The sequence below is a fragment of the Neophocaena asiaeorientalis genome, unplaced genomic scaffold (genome assembly GCF_003031525.2).
Source record: "Neophocaena asiaeorientalis asiaeorientalis breed wild unplaced genomic scaffold, Neophocaena_asiaeorientalis_V1.1 scaffold246, whole genome shotgun sequence".
NCBI lineage: Eukaryota > Metazoa > Chordata > Mammalia > Artiodactyla > Phocoenidae > Neophocaena > Neophocaena asiaeorientalis.
Genome location: NW_020174551.1, coordinates 1,898,758 through 1,906,409, shown reverse-complemented (window position 1 = coordinate 1,906,409; position 7,652 = coordinate 1,898,758). Strand labels below are relative to the sequence as shown.

The 7,652-nt window shown below is 56.6% G+C and overlaps 1 protein-coding gene across 1 annotated transcript in view; it reads left to right on the top strand.

Moving 5' to 3' along the window:
• Positions 1–5,725: 5,725 nt before the first annotated feature.
• Positions 5,726–7,652, top strand: part of SATB2 (SATB homeobox 2) — a 186,940-nt gene continuing 185,013 nt past the window's right edge. The window contains exon 1 of the mRNA XM_024757394.1: positions 5,726–6,489. The gene's annotated coding sequence lies outside the window, so the exon portion shown is untranslated. The remainder of the gene's footprint in view (positions 6,490–7,652) is intronic.

Genomic DNA, 7,652 nt, shown 5'->3' with positions numbered 1-7,652 from the left:
TGCCCCGCCGCGTTCTGAACCCCAGGACTTGGGGCGACGTGTAAGGCCGGCTCCGGGACGCAGCGGACTGAACCGGCGCCGCAGGTTCGGGCCGCAGCCCACGCGGTGGCGCTGTCGGGAGAGGACGCCTCAGCTCAGGTCTGGGACACGGGCCTTGACCCGGGCTTGGGGGTGACGGGGCCGCGATGACGAGTCGAGGCCGTGGGTTTCTTCGCCACCACCTTGGGCCCGGGATTTGGAGATGGGACCGACCATCTTCTTCCTGGCCCAGTGTTTCCCGACAGAAAAAGCAGCGGGTCCGGAACGCGACTCTGGGCTCCCATCCCGGCTGCCCCGGGGTGGGGGCGGGGAGGTAGCGGCGGCTTCTTTGGCGTTTCGTTTTCTTTCCCTCTTTGCCTTGTTACCCCGTGGTTGAAAGTCGATTTCTACTTAAAAAAAAAAAAAAGAACAACAACAACAACAAAAACCCCAACTAGATTAGCAGGGCCGTCGTTCTCTCGCTGCGCGGCTGCAGCAGGAGATCCAGCTCTTAAGCTCTTAGGTCTGAAAAAGAATGAAGGGACCCGGGAGCCCCGGGGGCATTGTCCTGTGTCGCTGGAGTAGTGCTCGGTGCCCGCAGGCCCTCCGCCCTCCCGGGCCTCCCGGCCCGCCGCCACGGCGAAAGCACACCCAGCGACTTCCCTTGGCTTCGAAACCTGTCCGCTGACTTTCCTTGCTCCGGGCAGTCAGTGCCCACCCCCAATGCCCTCTCCCATCCCCTACATGTGGGACCCTGGTGCCGAAAGCTCTCCGTCTTCGCCCGAGGCAGCTCCGGGGGCCGACCTTTGCGCGTTCCCTCCCGAGCTCTGGGCCTCTGCACTGTCTGTTCCCCTGACCCCCGACCCTCTGGCATCTTGGGTGTTCCGCTCACCGTCTAACGCGGACTAGTCGCCCACCACCTTTCCCCAATCAGCCGTTTCCCTGGGACGCATCTCGCTGTCCGGGCTGCAGGGGCTCGTTCATTTGAGGATGGGAGCACGACCTCCACTGCCCCTGCCTTAGGCGGCCCGACGGTCTCCTCACCGCTCCGCCCCCGCCCAGGCCCCTGGAGCCGCTGGGGGAGCCAGGAGGAATTTATCTTTGACTGGCGCGGGCTGGGATTTGTCCGGCCCTGATGCCAACGAGGAAGACGTGCGGATAACGAAGTAAGTGTCCCCCGCCCCTGCGCTCCGGCCAGTCCCCAGACGCCCCGGGGCAGCCTGGGAAAGGGCAGGAGCCCACCCTGGTCGATCGGTCCTTCTAGGCGCGTTCCCCACGGGGCATTCTGGCGCCGGGCCCTTGTCCCCTCGGCGCATCCAATTTCCAATCCAAGCCCCGCGCAGTTATGCGGCCTGCGAAAATGTTGGTCACCCAGCTCTCCTCGGACAGTCAGTGGCGGAAATTGTCTTCAGAGCTGGTGTGGGCTTCAAGTGAAAGGAACGATTCCCTCCCGCCTCCTCTCGCCCCCAGCAGAGCAAGCCCCGGGCGGGGGGTGGGGTGGGGTGGGGGAGAGGCAGGCCCGCGTGGGTTCCTAGGAGCCGTCAAAGGTTTTTGACGCTGGCCATTCCCATAGAATTTTCTCCTGTGCTTGCGGCAGTGGAGGGGAAAGGCGGCACAACTTTCCCGTGTTCTCTAAGATGCAGCGCACGGCTGGGAGGGCCTCTTGGGTGACCGGACCTGAAATCCTGGGAGCCTGGTGATAGATGCTGGGCACAGGCCACGGCGGCCCAGCAGAGAGCCAGGATCCCACGCCCAGCACCCGGCACCCTGGGCCGGGGCAGTCGGGCCTAGGCCGTCCCGCGCGGGCATCAGGGAAGGAAGGTTGGCCAGAGTTGACAGCTAGCACGGCACAAACCTCGGTGTCGAGAGACAGAAATCAAGAAATGTCATTAAAAGTGCAGGCCATAAAATAAGGGAGAAGAAAGGCCCGACGAGAGATAGACAGAAAAAGGGAGAACATGGAAATAAGAAAAAGCATATATACTTAAGCCCAGCGTATGAAGACCCGTTGATTTTTAAAATAACAAATCTCGGTGTGATTATGAAAGACAGACGACCTTTGACTAAATAACATATGAAAAAAATTGGGAGTGGGGGAGGATGGGGGGAAAAGTCTGAGTAGATTCCCGACAAAAACGTCAGTGAGAAGCAATCTGAGGTATAAAAATGTCCCCCAAAGTGAACTTTATGCTTTGAGCACTGGAGCAAACTATCATGTAATGCGCAAAAATGCGTTCGGGATCAAATGATTTTTTTAAAAAGTAATTAAAAACAATTCTTTTCTTGAGTGTTATTTTGTTTTAAAACTGTTTGGAAATAAGCCACTTGAGGAATATAAAACAAAACCAAACAAAACTTTTGAATCATCATAATTTATTTACTGTTTTAAAAAGTAGAATATCCTAGCAAAAGGTAAAAATATTATTTAAAATTTCTTATTGTCGAAATTAAACATGCTGGAAATAATCACTTACTTCAGTTGAAATAAGGTCAATACAAAAATTGTGTAGTAAAAAGCTTACGTAATTTGAAACAGAAAAGGCCTTCATTAGAGACAAAACTCAAGAGGAGAAAGAAAAAAAAACCCACACCGGGCATATATCACAAAAATCCCTAAAATTCTTCCTTTTTAAATCGAAATAAATTTGTAAAATTTCTGAACACAAATCTCCAAACATTCAAAATACATTTTTGGTAATAATTCATAGTATTTGCCATTTTCTTTTACGTTAAATGCAATTAAAATTTTTTGTGTTCTTTTGCCCCAAATGATAGATTTGTTCATTACCAAAAATGATCAAGAGTAAACTCCAATTAAAAGAAAAATCAATGAATTAAAAAGAGTGCAGAATCTGAAAACAAACTAGCCACAATGTACATTTAATTGTACTTAACTGTAAACTTTATTTAAATCGCCCGTCTCAGGGGTTTAATAATTTAGAATCAATAGTTCCTTTCAAAACATAATAAAATATTTACACTTTATAAAATATTAACCGATTAACAATACGGCTGTGTTGTTTATAAGAGTGTAACTGAAGTCCCCATAATCATGCTGTTGACATAAGCCTGTGAGGTTAGCGAAGTGATCCTTCGCAAAATGTAAATGAAGATCTTCAGACAGTGGTGTTTATAAAATAGCTCATTAATGACTTAAGATTGAATCGCTCCAACCATTCGCATCATCAGATATAATAATAGTGACGAATCAGACAGGAAAGATCCTGGCTAAACCATTTGCATTTTTTTCCAGAAGTACTGAAGTCCTAATATCACCAATTCTTCTAAGTTCCTGGACATTGATCCGGAGAAGGATTCTGCAGTTCAACACCAAGGTAAGGAAAGAAACAGCATTATTATCGTTGTTAAGGTATTAATAAGAAATGCGCCTTTTCCCCATTTTGAAAACGGGCTTAAACTTTTGACAGTGGTAGTAGTTGGCTTTTGCAACACCCTCTTCCCATTCCGACTTGATATTACAGATTTTTAAAAAAAGTTTGTCAATCGAACTTACAGTTTGTTTCTTTGCAGCCCCAAACCTTTTAGCTAGCACCACGAAGTTGGTTTGCTAGAGCCACTTTGTTCTCACAGACTCCGAAATGTGCGTTTTCTCTAACTCGTTCTTTTGGGGAGGTGGGAGGGGGATGAGGTTGTGGAGGGCACAGGGAAAAGCAAACGCAGCCTAAAACCCCCAGGCTGGCTCCCCGAAGCTTTGCTATCCATCTCGCTTCCTTTCTCCGCTTGTCTCCCACCGCCTCTCGGGTCGCCTAGCGCTCCTTTGGAACTTGGTGGGCGGCGACTGGGTGCGGGGTCCTTCGGATTCTGGGCTCTGAGACTTAGGCCGGGGGCAGGTTTCACTTCTGGGACCCTTTCTCTTCCAGAGTCTCCCCCGCCTCCCAGTTTCCTGCTTTTGAGGGGAGGCCAGGTGCACGCCGCGCGCCGGTTCGTGCGGCGAGTGGACGGCGGCCTGGCCCCGGGTACACTGGGCTGACGCGGCTTCCCGCGGCGGGTGCACCCGACCGAGATTTCCATAATTGCCCCCCGAGCGCGTTTCCCGAGATCGAATTTAGTTTGGCCCTCTGGCGCCGCCGTAGAGTCAGCGCTTCTTAAGGGAGACCGGCGGCTCAGGCGACGAGATGGTGGGGAGTCCTCGGGGTCCCAGGGGTTAGGAGGGAGAACCAAGGTGTGCGGGAGCGACTAGCGATACCGCCAGCTCAGGAGGCTTCATTGGCCTCAAGACGGGCGGGGACGCGTCCACATTTTCCCGCTTCAGGTCGGGACCGGGAGTGTCAGCAGGCGCCCCCGGGGTCTCGCGGGGGCCGCGGCTCCTTCCCACGTGCTTTCTTTAAGGAGGTTCCGCGTCCAAGAGGGATCTTAGGGACAAAAGCGCGGTCAGAGCCCGGTCTGCTCGGCTAGCGCCCGGGCCACCTTAAATGAGCACCGCGGCCGGAGCCGGGCTACGGGCGACTGCGGCCGCGGGAGTCGGCAAAAGTTTGTGGCTCAGTTACGCCTTCTTGGGACCTGCTGGGGACGCCCCCGCACGGCCTCCCCCGGGATGGGGAGGCCGGGTTCCCACCGCACAGCTCTGACCGCGCTCTCAGCCTAGGGCCCGAGCGGCTTGGGATCCCAGGAGTCCCAGCCCAGCAGCCAGCGGACAGGGAGCCCCGCCGCCCTCGCTGCCACCGCGTCACGGCCTGCAGGCTGCCCGGGCTGCGCCGCTCGAGATGTCGCCGGCGCTGCGAGCGCTCCAGGGACGTCATCCAGGGATGCTCCCCGCCCTGCGACCCTCCTGCAGCCCCCTTCCCTGTGCCACCCGCCGCCCGGCGGGCAGTGCTGGTGCTCCTGCCATTCGGGACACCCGGGCTATTGTTCTGGACCCACGGCAGCGCCAACTGTGAGGGAGAAGCGGCCTTCCTAGCGCGTGCGGCAGCGCGGCGGGCCCGGACGGCTGGCTCCGCACGGAGGGGGAGCTCGAAGGCACCGGGAAAAGTTGTTCGGAGGGGCGGAGGCGGTGCGTGGTGGGCGGAGGCGGTGGGTGGGGGAGGTGATAGCCCTCCTATCTCCAAAGTCGAAAGTACTCCGCGTAGTTAGCAGAACCCGGAGCCGAGGCAGCCGTGGTTGCCTCCTGCGCGTGGGTCTGTGCCTCCGCCGGGAGACGAGGCAACCACCGCTTACCTTGCCGCCGCCTCCGAGCCGGGACTAGTGCGCCTCAGGGCTGGGCGAGGCGGCCGCGCCCTGGACCCGCAGCAAGGAGGAGGAGGAGGAGGACGAGACCCCGGGCCCCAGCTCCCGCCTGTACCCGGGCGCACCCACCCACCAGCCGCGGCCACCGCCTCGCGAGGCCCTCGGTTCCCTGCCATAGGTCCCCCGCCGCGCCGCGCGCGCGCGGTCCTCGCCACACCGCTCTCCCACCGCCGACTCTCTCCTTCCTCCTTCTCCCTCCTCCCTGCTTCCCACCCGCCCCTCTCCAGTCGCTCTGCCTCCTCTGCAGCTCCGCCGCTGTTCGGTCGCCGGCCTCACAGCGATTGATTGATTGATGTTTAATTTCCTGCCAGGCGGGGCCCCCTCCCCCCGCAACCTCCCCGGCCCTCCTCCCCGCCCCCCCACTCTCCTCCTTCAATGCGGTGGACCAGTCTGGCTCGGGTTTAGATCTTTTCCCCCCAGCCCCCATCCCAAAATAACCCAGAGACTTCCCCTACCCCCACCCCAAATTATTATTTTGAAGGCGCTAGATCTGGGGACGGACAGGGGGAGGGGGAGAAATCGGAAACCGAGGACAACCCAAAAGGACTCACTTTGCCTGATGACTCAACGCAACTAATAATCATCTCCCTCTCACTGTGTCTCTCTGCGGCTTGTCAGTGAGTCCGGCTTCGGCTGCTGGCGGCGGCGGCCGAAAGGGGAGAGGCTGGAGGTGACAGCTTGGGCGGCCGCCGCTTTTCCTCCCGCGTGCGGTCCCAGGTCCCTGCGCCTTCTCGCTTCTCGGTGGCACCGGCCCTACGGCTCCGGCCGCGCCTCCTCGCGAGCTAGCCGCCCTGCGAAGCGGCAGCCCCGGCCCGCCTCCGCCGCCTCCCAGTTTTCAGCCCTTTCTCGCCAGAACGGGTCTCCTTCCCGAAGGTGTGAAAAGGCTTTTTCAGCCTCCTTCTCTCTTCTCCCCTCCTCTGTCGCCTCCTCCCGCGCTCGCTCGGGTGTTCCTTTGGAGGAGCCCTCCTTTCCCTCTTCTCCTCCTCCCTCTACTCCCCCCACCCCCCATCATCATCATCATAACAACCATCGCCGCACTAAGAAGACACCCTGACCCAGGACCCTAAACGTTTGGACCTGGGAAAGAGGAAAGGGAAAGGAGGAAAGAGAAAGGAAGACTAGGAGAACACTGCAAGGCAAATCACCAGAAACTTTCCACCCTGGATTCTCTACTTTTGCTCCATGGACAGAGCCCCAGCCAGCCAAGTTACAGACAGACTGTGAGCAGTAAGTACTCAGCGCGAAGGCGCCCGCGCCAGGCTCCGGAGTTCGGGGAAGCCCCGGGTCCTGCTGAGTTCCCTCCCCGCAGCTCTCGCGCTGTTCGTTAGACAGCGCAGCCGAGGGAATCCGGGCGGAACCTTCGCCCTCAGCCCTGGCGCTCTGTCTCTGCATCACTCGCATCTCTTCTCACCTCTCCTCTGCCACCCCCACCTTGTCTCCTTGAGCCGTGGCCACGCGGCTTCTCCCACGGCCAGAGCGCCCGCGAGGATTCCCAGCGCACTTTGTTGTGCCGGGTTCCTCCTGCTTCTTGGGGATGTCAGTGACAATGTGAGTGCCGTTTCATCAGGTGTTTCCTCCTCCGCCGCCCCCCAAAAATCCGGGGGTTCCGAGATCTGCGGGTTCCGTGAGGAGCGCGCTGCCAGCCAGGCGACCCAGGAGAAAACTTTTTGGAGAGATTTTAAGATTGGGTTTGATGAAGGCTGCTCCCGCACCTAATAATTTAAATGCTTTTGCTTTTGTAATTTATGCGGAAGAGCTTTTTAAAAAATCACTCAGGATCGGATGTAGATTAGAACTTTCCAAAATAATAACGATTGTAGACCCCGCTTGAGGTTATTTTGATGAATACCGCCAAGTGTTTGGGGATGCTTATTAATGTGGAATCAGGGTTGATTTTGTGCAGTGTGTGTGTGTGTCCCAGGACGTGCTCGGTAAAGGTAAAAAGCGGGGATTCAAGGGTCTTTTTGGCAGGCCTTTGCCTACTGCCCCGCGATTCAGAGCGCATTCTTCTTGTGGTTAATTTGTTTTCATATGGACTTACGTACACCCGCACCCACTCCTTGAGTGAGTGAGATGTCTTCTTAGGAAGTTCACTCCTTCCGCAGCCCTGACCCCCCGACAGCAAGGTCGGCGCACTGGAGAACGGTTTATGTCAACCCTGTCCCAATGAATGGATTAATTCTGGGCGCCCTGGGCGGACTTCGTGACCCAGAGCTAACTTCTGGGAGCAGCGACTGGGCAGAATCGCGGCACCCCAAGTTCTGGGTTTCCTTTGGGCCGCCCAGTGTAAGGTTGGGACCGGCTTCCCTGTTCGGGCCCCTCGGGCAGCGTGGGAGGAAGTTTGTGTGGCTTTGGTGCAGCGCTCTGCCACTGGCCTAAACGTCTATCAC